This window comes from Stegostoma tigrinum, chromosome 7 (assembly GCF_030684315.1).
Source record: "Stegostoma tigrinum isolate sSteTig4 chromosome 7, sSteTig4.hap1, whole genome shotgun sequence".
Lineage (NCBI taxonomy): Eukaryota > Metazoa > Chordata > Chondrichthyes > Orectolobiformes > Stegostomatidae > Stegostoma > Stegostoma tigrinum.
In genome coordinates, this window is record NC_081360.1 from 35,470,260 (window position 1) to 35,493,504 (window position 23,245).

The window sequence follows — 23,245 nt, forward strand, 5'->3', positions numbered from 1 at the left end:
TTTCAACTATCCACCATGATAAATCTTCAACCAACAGATTTCACCTTGTTCCAGCTTTTCAGAAAATTCTACTTAGGCATTTCACCCATCATCTCTCTTCCCTGCCTTTCCACCACCATCCCCCACCCTCTTGTTTGACTCAATTTAATTTAAGAACTCAGTTTTCAGTGGGAGTCTACACCCAAAACATTAAACTTGTGATTAACATTTATAGATGCAAATGGAAATTATATATATTTCCCTCAAACGTTTTTATTATAAAACCCTTCTTCAGTATGACATAATATTTGTTTTTTTTTGTACTTAAGCTATCCTTCCTGGGATGCACACCATTTCCAAATTGAAAGAATGCACAATCTTTCTTTTATACTGGTCAATACCAGTCATGTCAGCTATTAATGGAAAAGATATAACCAGTAACAAAGTGATAACTTTGCAGTGGGCCACCTAGTTATTTATAGCAGCCAAGTGATTAGGAGTGCACCACATAGGAAATTGCAGGCAAAAAAAAACTTAGCTCCGCTACTCAACAGCTCACACTCTGCAGTGCTTAACATCTATCCCTTAGTAACAAGTTAACTAGCCTTATAGGAGTTTCGAAACAAAACACATAACTATATGATGGTTAAGATAGCTACAAAACAAAATTTAGAACATTATATAGAAAAAGATCAAATCAAGCCAGGTCACGTCCAATCTCAATCATACGTTCTACCCAGTTAATGTTCTGAGGAAAGGTTCTACATAACGACTCTCCAATTCCCCAAAGTAATCAAGTAAAACTGCAAACATTCATACAACTCCACTATTCAACACTAGCTGGCTCCCCTCCAAAGACAATATTCTGCAACCCCTGAACCAAGTATCACAGGATTGTTTGTGCCCCATGTAACCACTGAACATTTCAACTTATACTTATCTGATCTCTCATCATGTCCTCAACCAGATGCTTAATTTGAATTTGTACAGGAAGTGAACCAATACAATTTGGCACTAAACAGCTTTCTCTAGAGACATTCCATTTCAAATTGATTACCTGCACAGGTTTTCTTCAACACTGAAAGTCATTATATTTCAGTAATTATTGTTTGACAGTTGCACTGCCTTTGTTATGTTTAGAAACGGTAGGATCTATTATAACATAAGTATAACTGTTCCTGTGGGCCGCAACATAAGTACACCAACAAGACATGTACTCAGGCTCAGTAGCATTTTACACACACCAATGGAAGATTTAAGCTCGAGGGAATATAAAGCTCAGCATTAGCAATCACCCATTGGACTGCAAAATTTATGTTTAGCACTGTTCAAATCACTGTTGTAACGGAACAATGAGTGTTTCATTTACTGAACAGCGCTCGCACTCAAGAGAAGCGTCCCATTAAAAAATTTCCAATAATAGCATTTATGACTACATTGTACAATAGGATTATCTGATCCGTAATTGCACTAGTCGCATAGTTATTTCATTATAACTGATAATGTATCTCACATTGTTAAGGAACCTGATTTGAATTTTGTCCCATTATAATTGTATCTTTATGGGGTATGAATGTATATTTATGTTTCACTTGGAAAGCCAAAAAAAAAAGACCATGTTGATCAGCTATTTAATTTGTAACTTTATTTGGTCACAGCAAGAGAAAAACTAACCTTTTGCTCAACTGTCTCAAGGAAAATCTACTGAAATGTCCTTGGGACTAGCATTTATAATTTTCCAGTTACATAAGGAATGTTCCATCCATCTAAGGATGCACACAACTGTCGCTGGAGTTTAACCAGCTAACATCATTCAGCTCATCAATAATCATGGTTACGTACAGTCAAATCAGAAGAATCCAAACAGCAACAGATCTAACCCTCACAGTGACATCAGTGAGCCAAACTAACTGACTAGTGATTCTCTTCTTTGCTTTTGGATTAACTCAGTTCCAATTTTCTATCAACAGGTCTCATCTGGGAACCGACTTCTTCTTAAAGAGACAGAACCTTCCTCTCCACCATTCTAGAAGGTCAATTTCTAGTTTAGAAATTATTTTAAAATTGTAGAGACTGCCTTTGTATCATCCCTACACTTTGTACATAATCATTTACATATGCATTTTGCTCTTCAGTTGAAGATACGAATTACATAAGCTATGTTGATTCACTTATTGATGATGCAATCGTGACCTCTGCAAATTTCAATGAGAAAACACTGAAGAAAATTAATGTAGTACATCTACACTGAAATAGTTTGGCAACACAGAGTATGCATTAGGCACTGATCAGTGTTAAGAAAATACTCGATAAGAAACAAACACAGAACAAGATTAATAATGTGATGTTTGGGCTCATATTAATACATCTCACAAATGCTGCAGACAGTACTGTCACATTATAGTAGGGTACAATGTTTATGTACTAACTTTCCACATAATGAGCTCTGAATATCAGAAATGATTTCAGGAAGAAGTGACAAATGCACATCAGCTGTTTCTCCAGAGTCAAGCAAAGGGACACTGATGATTCACCAGGGCTACTGTTGTATCCTTCCAACATCTAACAGTAAACTTGTGACGGATGTCTGGGAATAAGTTGCTGGAATCATTCATTGTTGCCTAAAATTGACTTATGGGAAAGAGAAATGTGTGCATTGGAACAGGAAATGATAATGAGGTTGACAAATACATTCAATTTGTTTAACATTTGGAAAAATCTTGAAACGTCAAGGACTAAACATCAGTGCTCTTCTACAGAAGTACTCCTGTCATGGTACATGGGCACATAAATGGTGGACCAAGATTCTCCACTACAGAGGATGGAATTCAGGATTGCGCAGCATTCTCCAAAAATAGTGATTCTCACTTCAGCCATGCTCTTATCAAAAGAGTAGTAGCATGGAGTTGCATACTGGAAGTTCCCACAAACATCAACATGACGACGACCTACCTCACTGTATAATAACATTGGTCAGAGGAATAATCTCTTAATTCCATTCATTTTCATCAAGATGGCATCATCCATAAGTAATTCAATCTAAATTGGTTGTGATTCATACCTTCTTTTAAAACTCAAAAGCAAAATTTGTCTATGAGATGTCAACCTACTGAAGCTACCAAAAAGGATAACCAAACTTGCGTGCTAAGAAGCATTAGCAGAAAGTGATAGATAGGGCTAAGAGTCCCACAACCAATGAGTCAGATCTAAGCTCTGCAGTCCTGCCACATCCAACCATGAATTGACAATTAAACAAGAGTTGATTCCACAAATATCCCATCCTCAATGTTGGAACAGCCTAACACGTTCGTGCAAAAGGTATGGCTGAAGCACTTGAAGCAATCTTCAGCCAAAATAGTCAAGTGGATAATCCATCTCAGTCTCCTCCAGTGGTCCCCAGCATTACAGATAGCAGTTTTCAGTCAATTTGATTCAATCCATGTAATATCAAGAACAGTTGAAGGCACTGGATACAGAAAGGGCTGTGGGACCTAATAACATTCCAGCAACTGTACTAAAGAATGGTGTTCCAGAACTTGCCACTCCACTAGCTTAGCTGTTGTAGTATAGTTACAACACTGGCATTTACCCAACAATGTGGAAGACTTCCCAGCTATGTCCTGTGCACAAAAAGCAAGACAAATCCAACCTGGTCAATTACCATCCCATCAGTTTATTCTCAATCATCAGTAAAGTGATGGAAGGTATCAGCAGTGCTAACAAGCTACATCTGCTCAGTGATGCCCAGTTCGGGTTCCACTCATTACAGCCTTGACCCAAATATGGACAAAATATCTGAACTGTAGAGGTGAGGTGAGAGTGACAGCCCTTTACATCAAGGCTAATTTCAACTGAGTGTGGAAGCAAGGAGCCCTAGCAAAACTGGAATCAATGTGTATCGAGGGCAAATTCTCTGTTGGTTGGAGTCATATCTGGCACATAGGAAAATGATTGTAATTGTTGAAGTCAGTCACCTAAGCTCCAGGACATCTCTGCAGGAGTGCCTCAGGGAAGTGTCCTAGGCCCAACCATCTTCAGCTTCTTCCTCAATTACCTTCCCTCTATCATTAGCTCAGAAGTTGGGATGTTCAGCACTACTCATGACTCTTCAGTTCTGAAGCAGCTTGCGTTCGAACGCAACAAGATCTGGACAATGTCCAGGTTTGGGCTGACAAATGGCAAGTGACATTCACATCAGACAAATGCCAGGCAATTACCATCTCCAAAGACAGACCGTCACCACTCCTTGACATTCAATGGTGTTAGTATCAACGAATCCCCCACTGTCAACATCGAGTTGTGACAGGCCAAAAACTCAATTGGACTTGTCATATAAACAGTGACAACAAGTGTAGGTCAGAGGCTAAGAATACTGCAGCAAGTAACTAACCTCCTGAATCCCAAAGCCTGTTCATCATCTACAAAGCACAAGTCAAGAGTGCGATGCAATACTCCCCATTTGCCTGAATGGATGCAGCTCCAACACTCAGCTTGACACCATCCGGGACAAAGCAGCCCGTTTGATTGGTACCGCATCCACTCCCTCCACCACCAATGCTCAGTAGCAACTGTACTGTATGAATTTTCTACAAGATGCACTGCAGAAATTCACTGAAGTTCCTTAAAACAGCACCTTCCAAACACAGGATCACTCCCATCTAGACGGACAAATATAACAGATACATGGGGATGCCACCACCTCCAAATTCCCCTCCAAACCACTCACCATCCTGACCTCAAACTATATCTCCATTCCTTCAGCGTCACTGGGTCTAGATCCTGGAATTCCTCCCCAAAGGCATTTTGGACCTACTTACACCATGTAGATTGCAGCAGTTCCAGAAGGAAGCTCACCACCACCTTCTAAAGGGCAACTAAAAACGGGCAATAAAGTCCCATGAGTAAAATTTTAAAAGTTAGTAGCCACTTGCAGAAATATATATTAAATGCTTTTAGCTGTGCGCCGATGATGCGTATTAGCTGGGAATTCACTGTGCCTCTGTAAATAGACAGAAACTGAAACTGTGGTTGAGTTACGAGGTGCTTGCTTGTGGCACGTAAATCTGTAAGTGTTTGTAAAAGTGCATAAACATTGGCTCCAGTACTATTCTGCTTCATTTGCTTTCTGGGATGTATAAATTCTGTCCCTTTATCTTGACTTAGCAATACATTTCGCTGATTCAACGTGCACGCAGGGAGTGGCACTTTCCAGGGAGCTGGCACTGTGGTTAAACATCTAATTAATTTGCAGAAAGCCAAGAACTGTTTCTGTATTCAGGATTGGCTATCATCGGCCTGGACACTTCTGCAGTTAAAAATACACAGCGCATGGGAGTTAGCCAGACATCACACTCTGACCTTTACCTGCTGCCGAAGACTTCACAGTGCAATCTCTATACTTCCGTGTCAGGCGTTTCAAAAACACGTCTCGTTTAAGGGGTGGGAGTTACTTCCTTTTATATCTTAGCTCTTTAAACAGATTTCTGCAAGTCCGCAAATAATCAGTGAAACGTCGAAGACTTTTACTGATTACACCGCCACACCAAAACTTCTCAAAACACGCTGTCAGTACTGTGCAGACTAGGTGCTGGGAAACCAGGTTAAGTGTCGCCTGCTCATATGGCCACACACGCATCTTGCAGTGTCAGGGTATTTACTATTCGCAGAACGTAAAACCAACAAGGGCGCTGGGAGCTTGACCACTCAGTCAAGGCGGAATCCGGCAGAAACGGGCACGTTTGGAGATCAAGAGCAAACCAGAGAGTCAGTGGAGCGTGGAGAAACAAAAACAAAATAAGTGAAAGCTAAAGAGGGCGAACAACAAAATCATGGCAGTTTCCGCTCAACGGACTACTCAATACCACAGACATCAGAAAGATTAAACTGGGGAGGGGGGGGGGGGGGAGAGAGACACACACACACACCAGAAATCATCTGGTTTCAATCACATCTGAATCACATTACTGCAGTGGCGCGGACACTGCTTAGCCTTTTCATTGAGCAGTTATTACAGATTTCACCCAATAGCCGAGGGTTAAGAGCAGCTCTCACGCGGAACTCTGCCTGCCTTTTGAGTGAACAACATGACAATACAGACCGCGGGTGTCCATCTGCCGGCCTGGAGACAACACGCAGCACCAAGAGAAAGATACTGCCACCCTCCTCTACAGCCACTAAACTGCCCGTGCAAAGGCACTCACAGCGAGAGGGGGTGAGGACAGAACCCCAAACTCCACCTCACACACTCCAGATAAATCAGAGAGCCGCTCATTCTCTAGCATCCTCTCTATTTCCGACCTACAGCTGTATTTTGTGTTTGTAAAGCTGTTTAGTTGCCTTTGTTTGGGTCAAGGGGACGGTTTTGTTTAAGAAACAGCTAGGCAGCCGGACCAGCTTCTTTTATCCCAGGGCATAAGTTAATTTCGGTTGAAACTCGGACCCTACTCCAGTGAAACGTTCACTTCAAACACGCGACTTCACCATCCCCATTCAGTTTCATAGCCGAGATTCCAAAACCCCGCTACATCTTAAAAGAGCTCTGGCTCGGGGTTTCGCCCTCTCGAACCCGGCTTTCTTTGCATTGGAGAGAAACCGTGGTGGTGGGGGGGGGGGGGGGGGGGTAGAGCGTTACCTTCAGTGTGAAACTGTGTGCAACTCCGAATCCTTCTCTGTCCTTTGTGCACAAGCTAAAAGAGGACAAAGCCTGACGGTGCTCCCGCTGCTCGGCTCTCTCCCTGTCTAACTAACCCCAGACCTAGTGAAGCGTGCTCTCCCCTCCCTCTGTGTCAGTCCCAGCCTCGGGCGGGGTGTGTCTCACTCAGGCTCTATGCTAATCACCTTCTGCTGTTGCTCTCCCCGCCTCTTGCTCCAGCACCACGCACCAGCGGCACCAGGTGAGGGCAGGCTACTATAGCCGGGGGCAGAGAGAGGGAAGGGGCTGCAGAGGCGGCACAAGGAGCAGGATGTTCCTGGTGAAGAGATAAGCTGGATGCAAGGCTTGAGAGATCTGCGACCCCAGTCTGGCGATTTAAATAGCAGAAATCCCTTTCGGGTTTATAACGGCATTTATACTTTTGCCACTTCAGTGAATGAGATCAGAGGGAGAAACATTAATGCGGGGACCCCCACCCCCGCCATTATCCATCTGGGTGAATTCTCGGAGTTCGTGTCTATGACTATAGCTATGACTAAGGCGCGCACACACACGAAAAAAACCTGTGGATTGTCAGGTAATGCTGCGCTGACAGAGGTGCAGTCCTTAGGAGAAGCAGACCGGCCCAGATTTTGTGATGGGCAGATTGACGTTAGAGCAATGCAGCCTGGAGTTAGCGCGTTGGACTGTGTGTAAGCCAGACACAGTGAGAGTTGAGCGGGAAGTTGAATTTTCTGATGGGCAATGTTCCGGCATTTGGCAACCCTCGGGAAAAAGTCCGTTAAATGCAAAGAATGTAGAGGGTTCCAACTCAGTGACCCTAATAGTTACCAAGGAAAAGTTGGAGGATTCAAACTCCTGAGTAATTATTCAACTGAATGCCTAACTCACTGTTCACCTTCCCCCACAACTATCCCACTCCCAACTTCTTACAATCCTCGCCTCACCCGCTCCTCCCAGATCCTGACAACCCCCAATCCCTACACGCCCCCTTCCCCAAACGGAACCTGTTGATCAAACACCCTTCACTCTCAAACTATGGCATTAGGACTCAATAACACCTCCCTCACACGCTTTTCTCCCCGTCACACCTGCTCGCCTGACATTCCCAGGCAAGCTCACTATTCCTGTGCATGCCCACCTCCTTGCCATTTCCTTCTGGAACTTCATCACTTACCTTGCACCCTAACCCTTTCGCCAACTGTCACCATAACCCACCCCTACCTTTCCAGAGGAGCTGTAAAGGTAGCGGTGCTGCTGGAGTTTTTTTGTAATGACAGAATACAGCGCACTGACTGCTGCAAAAGTTGGTATGGTTTCTATGAAGATCGTTTTCGCTGCTGGATTCATCGATACTTCCCCTAACAGGATACTCCTGTCGAAAAATCTCCAAGGCAGAAGCTATCGGAGGATCAGCGGGTAATTTTAAATCCGAGCAGGGATAGAAATAATGTTTCCAACTGTGATCAAAATATCTGGACCATTGATCTGATACTCCATCTTCTCTCTGATTCCATTGTATTGTACTGAAGAGGAGTAGAGGTTTTATCCCTGGAGTTCTGGCTGATATTAATCACTCATTTACCATTATTGAAACAGATCATCTGGCCATTATCGACAAAGCTTTTTATGAGAGCTTGCTGTACACAAATTTGCTGTGTTATTCATCAGTTGCAACACAAGTGACTACACTTCAAGATGCTGCTTGGCCTGCTGTGTTCATCCAGCCTCACATTTTATTATCACACTTCAAATATGCTTACTTAGCTTTAAAACACTTTGCCAAATAGCGTTATATAAATTGAAGTCTTTTTCTATACCTAAATATAAATATATTCACGAGCCCTTTGGACATTTTTTAGGTCAATATTTCCCCTTTGTTTCTTTTCTTTCACAAACAATTCTGAAGGACGGCATGCTTTCCAAAATTTTGTCTGTTTCTGAGTCTCCACCGTAAATGACAATCGGCAGTTTGCTCCTGAAGTGCATCACAACTTGCTCTCGTCTTGACAATACAGAACATGGAAGCTGGAACCCAATCTGTTTTCTCATCTTCCATCTACTAACTGGAGGAAGGCCAGTTTTAACATCAGTATCACCAAACTGACTGAGATTTGCAAACAAAAGAGAGTAAGAGACCAATTGGTTCACTGAACCAAAGGAATATTAGGGAACTGTAAAATCACTCAGTGTCCTACAGTAATATTTATAGGAAACTCCCTTGGCCTCCAACTAAGTTGCTTGGGATTCCTTGGGACAACATCATTCAACTTCTGATTGTGAAAACCTACAGAGTCATTAAATTCGAAGGAAAATATATAGAAAATCCTGAGATGTAATCTGTATTGTTTAAACTGGCACACTTCAATTTTTAATTAACAAATACTCTTAGAATACAGAAAGATGAATGACAGAAGAGGCATTTTACCCATTAAACCTGTACTTGTTGTTAAAGAGCTGTCAAAATTAATTCCGCCTACAACACTTGGACTGTAGTCCTGTAGGTTACACATGGCACCTCAATTTCTTTTCAGACCATTTTTTAAACACAAGGAGAATTTTGTCTCTGGCACCCTTTCAGGTGGTGAGTTCAAGGCCTTCTGAGTGAAAAAAAATTCTCCCCAACCCTAATTCTTTCACCAATTACTTTGTCATTAACAATCTAACCCTCCTACTTATTGACCGCTTTGCTAAATCTGCAGATTTTTCCTATGCATTCTATTGAAATCTCACTGTAATTGTATACTCTTCAACTGAACCTTCCCTCAGCCTTATCTGATCCCAAAAAATGTTCACTTAAAAATAATATCAATGTTTTCCTTTTTGTCAGAATTCTCCATTCCTGGCAACATTCTTGTCATTCTCTTCCAAACCATCTCTAACAATGTCATACCTTTCCTGCAATATGGTGGGCAGAATGATGGCCCAAATACAGCTGAAATCTAATCCATGTTTTAAGGAGATATGGTTTTTTCTTGTTCACTGGAGGGAGTCGCTGGCTGGGCCAGCATTTGTTGGCATCCATAACTGCTTTTGAGGGAGAGGTGGCAGTTCCTTATTGAACTGTATGGTGAGCTGTAGGGAGAAATAACAAGGTCTAGAGCTGGATGAACACAGCAGACCAGGCAGCATCAGAGGAGCAGGAAAGCTGACGTTTCCGGTCTGGACCCTTCTTCAGAAATGGGAGAGGGGAAGGGGGCCCTGAAATAAATAGAGAAAAGGGGAGGTGATGCTTGAAGGTGGAAAGAGGAGCAAATACGTGGAGAGGAGATGGACAAGCCAAGGAGGCGGGATGAAGCCAGTAAAGGTGAGTGTAGGTAAGGAGTTGGGATGGGGGTCGGTCAATGAAGAGGGAGAGAAGACAAGGAGGCAGGGATGAGGCTAATAGGTAGGAAGTAGGGGTGGGCATTGGTCAGTGAGGTGGGAGGTGCAGATAGATGGGAGAAAAGATGGACAGGTCAAGGAGGTGGGGATGAGATGGGCTGGTCTTGGGATGAGGTAGGGGGTGGGGAGATTTTGAAGCTTGTGAAGTCCACATTGAGACCATCGGGTTGCAGGGCTCCCAAGTGGAATATGAGGTGCTGTTCCTCCAGTCTTCGGGTCGCATCGTTGTGGCACTGGAGGAGGCCCAGTGTGGACATGTCACCCAAGGAGTGGGAGGAGGAGTTGAAGTGGTTTGCCACTGGGAGGTGTTGTTGTTTGTCACAAACTGAGCGTAGGTGCTCCACAAAGCGGTCTCCAAGACAGAGTCCCCTCCCACTCCTTGGACAACATGTTGATTCTGGTCCTCCTCCAATTCCACAACGATCTGCTCCTCTATCCACCTTTGCCTCTTCCTCTCTCTATTTATTTCACAGCCCCCTTCTCCTCCCCCATTTCTGAAGAAGGGCCCAGACCCGAAACATCAGCTTTTCTGCTCCTCTGATGCTGCCTGGCCTGCTGTGTTCATCCAGGTCTACATCTTGTTATCTCAGACTCAATCATCAGCAGTGCCTACTATCACTGATAATCCCCTAAATGCTCTTTTACTCCAAGCCTCAGGCAATAAAAGGAAGTATTCTGCATACCTGCTTTATCATTTTGTGTTCTTTCCAATTACTTTCAAAGATCTGAAGCCATGCATTCCCAAAATCTCGCTATTCCTCTACATTTCTCAGAATTCTACCACTTATTGCACACTGTCATTTTCCGACCCAAAAACAGGACCTCACATTTCACTGAACTGACATCTATTTGTCACTTTCTGACCACATGTTAAGTGCTTTGATACCTTCACGCAGTCTACAGCTGTCCGCCTCACTATCAACCAGATGGTCAATTTTTATATCCTTTGCTATCCTCTTAATCATACTCCCTACAGTCAAGTCTGAATTGTTGATACCTACCATAAATCAGAAAGGACTCAGTACTCAAGTCTCTTCGAACCTACAGAAACAGCATCCTAGGCACAAAAATATCTATTGATCATAAAACTTTGCTAAGCTAATTTTGGGTGCACTCTCTCTTGGATCCTCTGAACTTTTAATTAATTAACCAGTATGACCAGTTCCTTTTTGTCAAAAGCCTTGCTAAAATGCATGTAGTCTAAACAAAATGTGCTGCCCTCAAACTACTTTCTCAGTTCCTCAACAAAAAAATCAAGTAGGTTGATCAGACATGACTTTTCATGCACAAATCCGTACTGTCTGTTTTCTCTAAAATGATGTTTTAAATCATCTCTTCAAAGTAATTTCCAAACATTTGCCCACCACTGAACTTAGCTATCTGGGCTGTAATTATTCTTTCTAAATTTTGCACCTTTTCAACCAATGTTAGTTATCCCCCAGTCCTCTGGTGCTATACCTGTAGCTGCATAGGATTGAAAAATGATGATTCAAGCCTTATTATTACTTCTTTTGCTTCCCCTAACATCTTTTTCTGTCCTCTTGATTTACCATGTTTAAAGATGCTAAGCACTTTAATGTCATCTCCCTCACTATATTTATCCCATTCAATAATCATATTCTCCTTCCTTCACCGCATTGCTGAATTCATTCCATTCTTTCATGAAAATTGACTCGTAGTATTCTTTTTTCTTAAAAAATGCCCCACGTTTTGCACCTCCACAAACAAATTGCTTTTGTGTTCTCTTCTTGGACCTATTTTTGCCTTTAGTTATCCTTATGCTGTTTCTGAATTTCCAAAACATAGTTAGAAATTCTTTGATTTCACCAGCCAATATATTCTTAAGGTTAGCTTTACTTTCTTTAATTCCTTTTCTAATTTCGCCTCTGCACTTTCTAACTTTTTACTAAGTAAAATGGTGTAGATACTATTCAGTGGTTTACAGAATTTGAAGCTATCATCGATACAAACCAGACCACTCGTTCAGTAAATATGCAGATCAGCAGAACCCATTCCATTAGCTGTGCTGACCTTATGTTTTGAATTGTGCCTTTGTTATTCAGTATGTTGCTCATTAAAACTGAAATTGGCCCATTGCAATGAAAATGCTGAAGGTTTACCAGATTTGACCTCAGTCAGCAATGTGTCTCAGCAACACCACGTGTGCACACAGTGACATTCACCGCAATGAACGGTGCAAGTAAACATATTTCACTCAAAGCGAACATGCAAAGTGTATTTTCTTTTGGAAATCACTGGGAAAAAAAACAACCTAATACTTGCTTACAGCTTTCATTAACCTGAGGTTAATGAATTAATCGGCTGTATTTTTCCAGAAATGGCAGTCACAGTCTAATTGCCTGTCATTTCCACCCTTTTCTGTTAAGGGAGAGCTGTGCATTTCTGGCGGACAGTTTTGATCGTGTCACCTTCGGTAATGTGGACCATACCTGAAACCTAACTGATCCCTGTGGTACAGGATAGTCAGTGGAAGTCCAACTGTCTACTTTGCTTTCACAGCAATAGTCGCTACATTCAGTGATTTAAATGTCCAGCAGCTCAGACACCCTATGTAAAGCTCCCTGTGAAAGGATAACGATGCAAGATGGGTAAAGTATTACAGTGCCAGGTCAGTAGAGTGCTAGGTGGGCAGGGAGTTAGCTGGGTATGATGTCATGGTGCCAGTTAAGTGATGGAGTGGTTAAAGTAAAGGGGATTGGATCAAGGAGGGAGAAAGCATGGGTGGCTGCATCACAAGGGCTGGTGTCAGGTCCTAGATCGTGTGTGCATGGGGGTGCAAAGGATATTTTGGGTTCCTATGGGGTGGGTGGGGGTCAGGTGCAGTGTCAAGTTCCCTGGGAAATGGGGATGGGGGTGGTGTTGGGGTTTAGAACCTGGGAGATGAGGTGCCAGGTCTCGGGAAGAGAAGCGTATATCAAGTCCATGGTGGAGCAGAACAAGGGTGGTGTGAGGTGGGGTGGTCCCAGAGGACATCAGATCAGAGCCCGGAGCCACAGGAGGGGGCAAGGGGTCTTGGAGAGATGTAGTAGGGGGTTGAATGGTTACTTGGAGTGGGAGAGTGGTGCAGTACAATCGTTAACCAGAAGTTGGACCAGATTTTTAATCTTCCGCAAAATATTAACCTACCTCCAACAAAAATCCTTTGAAGTATTCGCTTTCACTATATATTTTCAGAGGGTTCTAGGTGCAGTGGAATTGTCCATCGAAATTTTAGATTTCCTGGTCAAATTCCTCAAAGACTGCTTTGTCGGGAATTCTGCAAGTCTGGATGCACAACTCGCATCAATGCTGCAGAAACAGCTCGGCTGTTGAAGAATCCAGGCGTCATTTATAAGTAGGAGGTTGCATTTGCAACGACCCATCAATATCACCATCTCCATGGCAGCAGCAGATTTAATGCAAATCATTCTTATGTGTCCGAACAACACACTGTGCAGGTAGCAGGTAATAGGTAGGGATGAGATAGGTTAGCCCAGGTAGGACGGACAGGTCAAGGGGGCGGGATGAGGTTAGTAGATAGGAATAGGAAATGGGGGTGCCGCATACACTCCCCACCTACACTCACCTTTGCTGGCTCCATCCCCGCCTCTTTGACCTGTCTGTCTCCTCTCCACCTATCTTCTCCTCTATCCATCTTCTATCTGCCTCCACCTCCTCCGTATTTATTTCAGAACCCCCTTCCCCTCCTCCATTTCTGATGAAGGGTCTAGGCCCGAAACATCAGCCTTCCTGCTCCCGTGATGCTGCTTAGCTTACTGTCTCCACATAGGTTATGTTTGGTCTTGTGAACCTTAACACCGATGGAACAACTCCACAAGTGTCCAAATGATGTAGCATCAGATTGTCCTCAGAATGTTTATATTCCTTTTGATTTGTCAAGGCATAAGATCTCATTACAAATATGGATAATGTACCATAGCTTATAACTTAAAATGTACATATGCTGCATGGACAGTGTGATAGGATATAAGTTTGAATAGTACAAACAATCGCTATACTCAATTCCTGTTTCTTTTAAGCAACTGTGATCACAGATAATGGGAACTGCAGACAATGGAGAATCCAAGATAACCAAGTGTGGAGCTGGATGAACACAGCAGGCCAAGCAGCATCTCAGGAGCACAAAAGCTGACGTTTCGGGCCTAGACTCTTCATCAGGGAGATGCTGCTTGGCCTGCTGTGTTCATCCAGTTTCACACTTTGTAATGTTTTAAGCAACTGATTTGTTTTGCAAACTGAAAGTAGTGTAATATCAGGTTACATAAAGCTATGACGGTCACAGTCCTTGTTTCATTAGAGTTCACACTGTGTGAATTGCACTTCTTTTAGTCATTCTTCTTTTGGTAGAAAAACATAGATTTATTTTAAGCACATTTCCAAAACATATTTACCATGATTATTCAAACCATGTAGAAAGTTCAATTCGAGAAAACAAAAAAAAATTTAAAGTCTCACGGCCTCTACCATTGACAAGTAAATTAGCTGCCAAGATGCAAGAAGAGGTGCAAGGATAATGTGGCACAAACATGTACAACATTTTCTAGACAGAACAAAATATTTTTAATATTAGTCTTTTAATACGTGAAATTAGATTATGCCCAGCACACTGCAATGTAAGAGCCCTCTGAGTGCAGTGAGATAAGGGAGAAATAGAATGCTAATATCTTATTCTGGAGTACTGCACCACCTAGTGAAAATTATTGGAAATTATTGCTTCTTAAGTTTCAGTTTTAAAAATTATGATTGGAACTTAAATTTTATAAAGTAAATCCAGAAGTGGAATATTTTATAAACAATAAATTATTTTAGAATTTTTCAATTTCAAATTAATATTTAAAAAGTCCTCTTGTTGAGCATTTATAGAATTGAGATGCCAGACTTGCAAGCATGGAGAAAATAAATGGCACCCCAGCACAATGATGGCTGGTACATTTAGAAGTCAAATTAACTTAAAGTGTATTGATATTGCATATTATTAACAAATATTCCACCTGTTAACACTGTCTTCCTTTAGGGTACAAAAGTATTTCAGGGAGCATTGAATTCTTCAACCGGTCTAGAATATCTAAATATTTATGATCCGTGAAAATACAAAAGAAACAAGTTCCAAGTTTGAAAGCTGCATGATTGTGAAATGATGGGATCATTACTACAGCGTAAATTAGGTAACAAATTTCAACAATTGCACACAACAAGTTCATTCTAAAATTAGGAAGTTTTAGTCAGAGTTTCCCTACTTGTGTGTCTCTAAGTCACAAGGTTCTGGGATGCTTTTGAACAAACATCCACACTGACATTCCAGAGCCGTATTGAGGGAAGTTGCACTGTCAGAGCTGCCATCTTTCAGATGAATTTTTATACCTAGGTTGCATCTGCCTCCCTGGATGGATATGAAGATTCTATGGCACTGTTTTGAAGGTCAGCAGGGGAGTTATTGCCAAAAACGTGATCAATATCTATTCCTCAATCAACGTCATAAGAAGGAAGAGATTGTATGGTCATCACCATGCTGTTTAGAAGAGGTTTGCTGTGCTCAACATGGCTGCTGTATTTCCTACTTTATAACCAACTACTCTTCAAAAATAATTAATTGGCTATAAAACTCTTTGAACCATCTGGGTGATTGTGAAAAATGCAATATAACCGCCAACCTCTTTCTTTTTCGTCATCATGCTGGTACTTCAAGAGCCTTTGAACCATAACAAAAACACAAAATTGCAACTCTTACACATCAGGTACCAGCAAACTTGACAGAAACAATTAAGGCTGTCCAATCTATGTTTTAATTTCTGCCAAGGAACATCTCCGGTCCTGATAACTAATTTGTAACTTTTGTAAGTCTCATCCTTTAGGTTTTAATTATTGTGAGCCATCTTCTACGTAAACAAAATTGAATAATCTGCTTTGCTTTCTCTTTCTGACCCTTGTTTTTCTCTCTCTTAATTCCATCTTTCATTTCCAATTTCTGTCCATCATGTAACATCGAATCTTGCTGACTTAGTCTCTGCATGTCTCATCGATTCTTCAGCCAAATTGGTTGAAAAGACTCTTACAACTTATTCTATTCACACAGATCTCAAAGCCCTCGGTTGAAGTGGGTTTCATTGAACTGTACATCTAATCAACACAAGTTCGAATACAAAAGCTTACCCATGGGCAAATGTAATAAATTGTTGGTGGTATTCATTTGTCTTTGACTACAACATCTGGACCATGGTTGATCAATAAAACAGGTATATATAAAACAGAGATGAAACACTATTTTATTTTACCTGAAGATAATTAGGGATAGGCCTGCTCATTAGTGATGTCTTTGCCACTGACACCAACATCCCATGAACAAGCAAAAGAAACTGCCAGAGCAAGGACTGTATTCACATTGAGTGCTAAGGCAATGGCCAAATGGTATTATCACTGGACTGTTAATCCAGAGACCCAGATAATGTTCTGGGGACCTGGGCTCGAATCCTGCCATGGCAGATGGTGAAATTTGAATTCAACAATTATCTGGAATTAAGAATCTGATGCTGATTGTGAATCCATTGCCGATTGTCAGGAGAAAAACCATCTGGTTCACTAATGTCCTTTGGGAAGGAAATTGCCATCCTTACCTGGTCTGGGCAGACCCACAACAATGTGGTCGATTCTTAATCGCTCTCTGGGCAACTGCTGCCTAGCCAGCAATACCCTTATCCTGTGAATGAATAAAGGAATCAGAAAGATGAACTTCTATGCATCTGACATTTTCTAAGCAGACAATATTTGCAAATTCCCACAGTTTGCCATCCAATGTTGCATTACGCTCCGCTTGCAAAGGACACTAATTTCATTTTATTTTCCTACAGCTGGAAACAATCAGGTGGAACAACTAGGAAGGTTTGATCAGATTGAAGGCTTATTTCAGTTTAATATCTCTCACTAACGGTACTATTGATAGTACATTCCCATGTTTCCTATTTCTGCCATCTACCCATACCAAAAGTGATTATATTCTCTCAGTATCCAGCTGCTATGTAACCAGAGGCAACAAAACATGCAGCTTAATGCCTGGTATCCCAGCAGCAGCTGGGATGCCAACATTCTGATGCACCAACTATATCACATGCTCACAGCAAACTAAAGGGTGAAAAATGAGGGCAAACCCGCTGGTGACTTGGTTCAACATTATGATTTCACATATATGCCCAGTGTGAGAATACAAAGAAAGTCATTTAGTAAACTGATGGGGCTAAAGGCCAATAGATCTCTGGACCTGATGTGTTGTATCCCAGGACTTTAAAGGAAGCAGCTACAGTTAGATGCACTGGCAGTAATCTTTCAAGAACCTGAAAAATCTCAGAGAATTAGAAAACCATCAAACTAACCAATGTAGCACCACCATTCAAAAATAGAGGGAGACAACAAAAGAGGCAACTACTGCACCATCTCAGTCCTGAAGAAGGGTTGTGCCCAAAACATTGACTGCTCCTTTCCTCCAGATGCTGCCTGGCCTGCTGTGTTCTTTCAGTCTCCTATTTGTCTTTCTCATAACTATTGACCAGTTAACTTAAGCTAGGAGCATAGGAACAGGAGTAGGCCATTTAGCCCCTCAAACCTGTTCTCCCATTCAGTAAGATCTGTGGCCTAACTCCATATACCTGCCTTTGTCCTATGCCACAAGGTACCTCTGCTTAACAAAAAAAATCTATCTCAAATTTAAAACTAACAACTGATCTACTAAGAGATAGCAAGAACTGCAGATGCTGGAGTCGGAGAGTTACGGAGTGAGCGGTCCCTATGAAAGGCAGATAGGACTGGGGAGGGAAATATTATTTTGGTTGTGGAGTCAGATTGTAGGTTGAGGAAGTAGCAGGCTACAGAAGTTGTTGGGGTGATATGTGAGGAAAAGGGCGATTCTGTCTGTTTTATTGGGGGAGTGGGTGTGAAGGCAGAAGTGCGGGAAAGGCAAGAGATGTGGTTGAGGGCATTTTTGATCACCAGAGCGGGTAAGTTATGGTCATTGAAATAGGAGGACATCCAGGATGTTCAAGAGTGAAATGCTCCATCTTGGGAGCAGACATGGCGGAGGCGGACGAATTGGGAGTAGGGGATGGCATTCTCGCAGGAGGATGGGTGAGAGGAGGTGTAGTCCAAGTAGCTGAGGGAGTCAGTGGGCTTGAAAGAGATGTCAGTTTCAACGCGGTTATCAAAGATGGAGACAAAGAGGTCCAGGAAGGAGAGGGAGGTATCAGAGATGGTCCAGGTGAATTTGAGTTTGGGGCGAAAGGTGTTCATAAAGTTGATGAACTGTTCAAGCTCCTCACAGGGGCACAGGCACCGCTGATACAGTCATTAGTGTATCGGAGGAAAAGCTGGAGATACTACTAGTGTAAGAGTGTAAAAGGGACTGTTCCACGTATCCTATGAAGAGGCAAGCATAGCTTGGGCCCATGCGGGTGCCCACGGCCATCCCCTTAGCCTGTAGGAAAGGGGAGGAGTTAAAGGAGAAGTTGTTCAGGATAAAGTGTTGCAAAACAACACTTTTCATTATATCTTGGCATGCTTGACAACAATAAATCAAACTCAAACTCAGGATTGCCAGAGAATACAGCAGGATATAAATAGCTTGCAGCCTTTGGCAGAGAAATGACAATCAGAATTTAATCTGGAAAAATGCAAGGTGCTGCATTTTGCAATATCTAATACAGGAGGGAAGTATCCACTAAGTGGAAGAACCCACAGAAGCATTAATATTTAGAGGGATCTAGGTCCACAGTTCCCTGAAAATGGCAACACAAAGTCGCATATGGCATTCTTGCCTTCACTGATCGAGGCATAGAGTAGAAAAATTGTCAAGTCCTGTTGCAGCCATATAGAACTTGAGTTAAGCCACATTTGGAATATTGAGTACAGTTCTAGTTGCCACACTAGCAGAAAGACAGAGGCTTTGAAGAGGGTGCTGGAATCGTATAGCAGGATATTGCCTAGCTTGGGGAGTATAAGCAATGAGGATAGATTGGACAAACTTGGCTCATAATCCATTGAAGATCGAAGGATGAGAGGCAACCAGATAGAAATTCACAAAATTATGAGAAGAATGGATAGAATGGATAGTTAGACTCTTCTTCACTTTTCAGTCTTTTCACTTTTCACTTTTTCAGAAATGTCAATTACGGGAGCACATAGGTGAGGAAAATGGGGGTAAGTCTAAAGGAGACGTGAGGGGCAGGTTTTTTATATGGACAGTAGTAAGTGCCTGGAATGCACTGCCAGAGGAGGTGGTGGAAGTGGAAGCAAAAGTGATATTTACATGGCATTTTGACAGATAAATGAATAGCAGAGAACGGAGGGATACAGACTGCATTGTGGCAAAATGTGTTTAGTTTAGAAAACCTTCATGTGTCAATGCAATCTTGGTGAACTGAGCACCTGTCCCTGTACTATACTGTTCTTTATTCTTTACTCAGTTAGCAAATCAAAGGTTGTGGGAATAATGCAGCAAAGTGGAGTTGAGGATTATCAGATCAGCCTTGATCTCGTTGAATGGCCTTATGGTCTTATAGAGACTCATGCCACAACAGAAAATGTGATAGAGCAAACCTTTCTGACACAGTCTGAACTATACTGGAGGAGCACTACTATACTTTGACATGTGAGGCTGAATGTTTGTGATGCTGTGCTGCTTGCTACAAAACCTTGCCTTCACATATGGACTACTCCATCGACCAATTCAATGGTTTCAGAGAGGAAGGCCAGTAAGAAAATAATAATACTTGGAAATGAATGTATTGGTCATACTAGACCTCTGTTTTGAAACACACAAGATGAGTTGGATCAGTATGTCTCATTGGCAAGTTTTGCTGGTTTTTCCATAAAGAATAGAAACATGAGGATAATGAGGAGGAATAGGAGGCTGTTGAAGAGCAGCAGGGGGAAAAAAGCAGAGAGGAAGAGTATCAGGAACTGAGACCGTTCACTACTGACCAGACTCTCTGTGAAGAATTAGTTCATGTGACATAAGAGTAAACATTTCCTGCATATCCATTTACCAATTGTCTTTTATTCTTTAACCTCACCATCACAGCTCTGACAAGCAAAGCACTTTCTTGGCTTCGATACAAACTAAAAGCCATTACAAAATAAACAAACCAAATTTGGAAAGTATACACAATAAAGCAACTTTTGAAGTTGGTAGGAGAAGTTTTGGAAGGGGGAAGCAATCTGTGGAGCCCAGAAAGCAGGGCCTAGGACATGGGATGCACATCAGGCCCAATAATAGGGCCAGGCCTCCAGGGGGCTTGCTGTGCCTCTCACGTCTCCTTTAGACTTACCCCCATTTTCCTCAAACCTATGTGCTCCCATAAGGAAGCAGCCTGGTCCAGGAGCAACTCCAGGCTCTGTGATCACCACTCCTGCCCCTGCCCAGCTCACACCAAGAGAGGTGGGGTGTGGAGCGCATCCATCACTGACCCCATTTCCAGATCAGGCCCCCCTTCAATGTCTGCCTCGAAATCCCAGTTTTCCTTCCCCACCTGGCTTTGCCATCAGAATTCACAAACCCTCTTTCACCCTGTATCACCTCATGCGCATTCTCCCCGCAATTCAACTCCTCCTTCCCCAGTTCAAATTCAGCCCCACACCCCAGCGTCAGAACTGCAAGCCCCTAGTCTTTCCTGCTCACCTGACTTCTTGCTCTCGGACTGCTGGGATTGCTTACAGTCCCAGCGATGACTATAGCTCCTGGTGGTGCTGCTGGCCAATCAGATTGGTTGGAGATTTTTGGAGCTCTGAATCAACCCTTCAGAGACTATTAAGTGACTGTGAGTTGCTAATGTCTGCAGCGAATGTGTTTCCTATCAACTTTATCAGAATACTTCATGATATGAAACACCCCACTCAAAGTGTCAGTATCTGAGCAAATAGTTTGTTTTCACAATCCCACTCTTCTTGGCCTTCTGCCTCTGCCTAGCCAAGGTGTGTTCTTGAGTTTCTGAAAAAGGATGGATGCAATCATAACATCTAATTTCATACCTTGCTCATTTTGAACTATGACAGACACATCGCCCAAACAGATTATGCTACCTTCACTGATACATTTGCCACTTTTGCAGAAAGTGCTGCATTACTGAAGGCAGCAGCACCTAACCAGAGTGGGAGAGGCATGCCTGTATGCAACCCTGGCTACTTGAAAAAGGTGATGCTGCCCATTATCAGATGTGCCATTGCTGAGGCCATAGCCAGCGCCAGTTTGAAATACTTCAATGTTACGGTATCCTTAAAGCTAAACCCCCTTTTCTCATCCCATTTCCTCCAAATCCCACAAATTGTTTGGCTTTACAAGCTGCTGATGGTGTACTGATGCTACACTAGCTTCGCTTTCTCTCCAGCTCATAATGTTACCTTGTGCTTTCACTGAGTGTATGAGAGTGGGGTGAAGTGCTTCATGTTAGATATAAGTTTTACTTGATAGAGATTGGTGAGTGATGGGAGTTTGGGGATTAGAGCAGGATCTGAGTCTTTGGTGCAGTTGATATTTTGTAATATTTGAAGAAGCATTCACTGACCTTGAACATTTATATATATATTTGTGATAGTGCATTTGAGTCTTCAAGACTGGTATTAACCTCCATGGTTCTGCTGCCTATTGCCTTTCATCATTTTTCTGGAGAGCTTTTCAACTAATGTTAGACAATCTGGGCAACCTGTTCTCTTCAATTTTCAGCCCCTCTTCTGTCTTTACCCGATCAGATTCAGATCACAGAAGATTCTCAGCATTTGCTCCGGCCACAATTCATCTTTGCTTTAAGAGATGCAGGTGAGCTGTAAGCAGTGTAAGTTTGACTGAAGTACTGCTGATCAGTATTGATTTTGAGATCCCTGTTCAAGCATCTGCCCAGTAATCAGAATGGTTATAGCTGGTTCTACATGGAAATTACATAGATGGGGAGGTTGCAGGAAGCTGACAACTGTCTGCATTACACTAAACTGGCAGAAGCAAATCACACATGCTGTGCCTATTTAGGAGATTGCCATATTTAGCCCTGGTGCAGACTTAAATTATAAGCTTTTATAAGGCAATGATATACAGCTCACATAAAAGTAAAATACTGAGGATGCTGGAAATCTGAAATAAAAACAGAAAGTGCAGCAGAAACTCAGCAGAAAAGAAGTCATATTGGACTCAAAATATTAACCCTGTCTCTCTCCATAGATTTTGCTAGACCTGATGAGTTTCTCCAGCTCTTTCAGTTTCTATTCATTATGTCAAGCTATTGAGGCAAAAGTTCTGATCAAGCTTATTGTGTTTTATTGGACAGTTTAGTTAAGTTTCATTGCCTGGAAATCTTTTGTTTTCTTGGAATTGCAGTACAAATTTTGTAGCGACATCTTATTCTTTGTCAAATGATTGCTTTAGTTATCACTGGAAAACAGAAACAGATCTCACAAGATTTAATTCTATTCCATGTCTGACATCAGAATAAATTATCTATCTTTTGACTGTCTTCTTTGAATGTTGAAAGCATGATTAATGATCATTTTTACAATTAGTCATCACTGAAACAAAAGTCAAGAATTAATCATCCTTCACTGTGAACATACAACTGATATTCATACAATAGATTTGCCCATAGTTCGTTCAAACACTGGGAAAATAAAGAAAACTTCACACTGTCATCCATCAAAAACCTCTTTAAGCTCAGTTTGAAAATCTTAATAAAACCAATTGATCAGGATCATGTTCAGAGTCAAATATTTATTCAGTTGTCAAAACCGGAGCAATTTTAAAACTTGTTTTTACACATTTTTAAGACATTTTATAAAGTAGCATTTTAAAGTGTGCAAGAGTGGTACTCTTGGTTATTTTTCCCTCCAATCCTCTACCATTCACTCCTTTTCAGAGTGTAGTTCTCCAGACACTGGCACTTCTAGCACCTTGACCCATTGATAATATCTACGTGATACAAACAGTGAGTATTAGTCGGTTTTCCAATCATGTATCGATCTCATTCAATTCCCACAAAGCTCCAGAGATTCACATACACAGATTTGCAATAAGGATCATTGGATAATAATAAGGGGTGGGAATTCCAGTCACTATTCTACTCTTTTAACCAACAAGTTATTTCAGAGAGAAAAAAAAGCAAGTTCAATTCTGATGTGACAGCCAAAATGTGCAAAATCCTCAGGCTGTCCTTATTTAAACTCAGACTAAAGCTCTGTTGAAAGATA

At 41.9% G+C, this 23,245-nt stretch overlaps 1 protein-coding gene across 4 annotated transcripts in view; it reads right to left on the reverse strand.

Annotated features, from left to right (window-relative positions):
• Nucleotides 1–6,745, reverse strand: part of myo1b (myosin IB) — a 257,206-nt gene extending 250,461 nt beyond the window's left edge. For all 4 annotated transcript variants that reach the window (XM_048534332.1, XM_048534330.1, XM_059647158.1 and 1 more), the window contains exon 1: nt 6,611–6,745. The gene's annotated coding sequence lies outside the window, so the exon portion shown is untranslated. The remainder of the gene's footprint in view (nt 1–6,610) is intronic.
• Nucleotides 6,746–23,245: the final 16,500 nt, after the last annotated feature.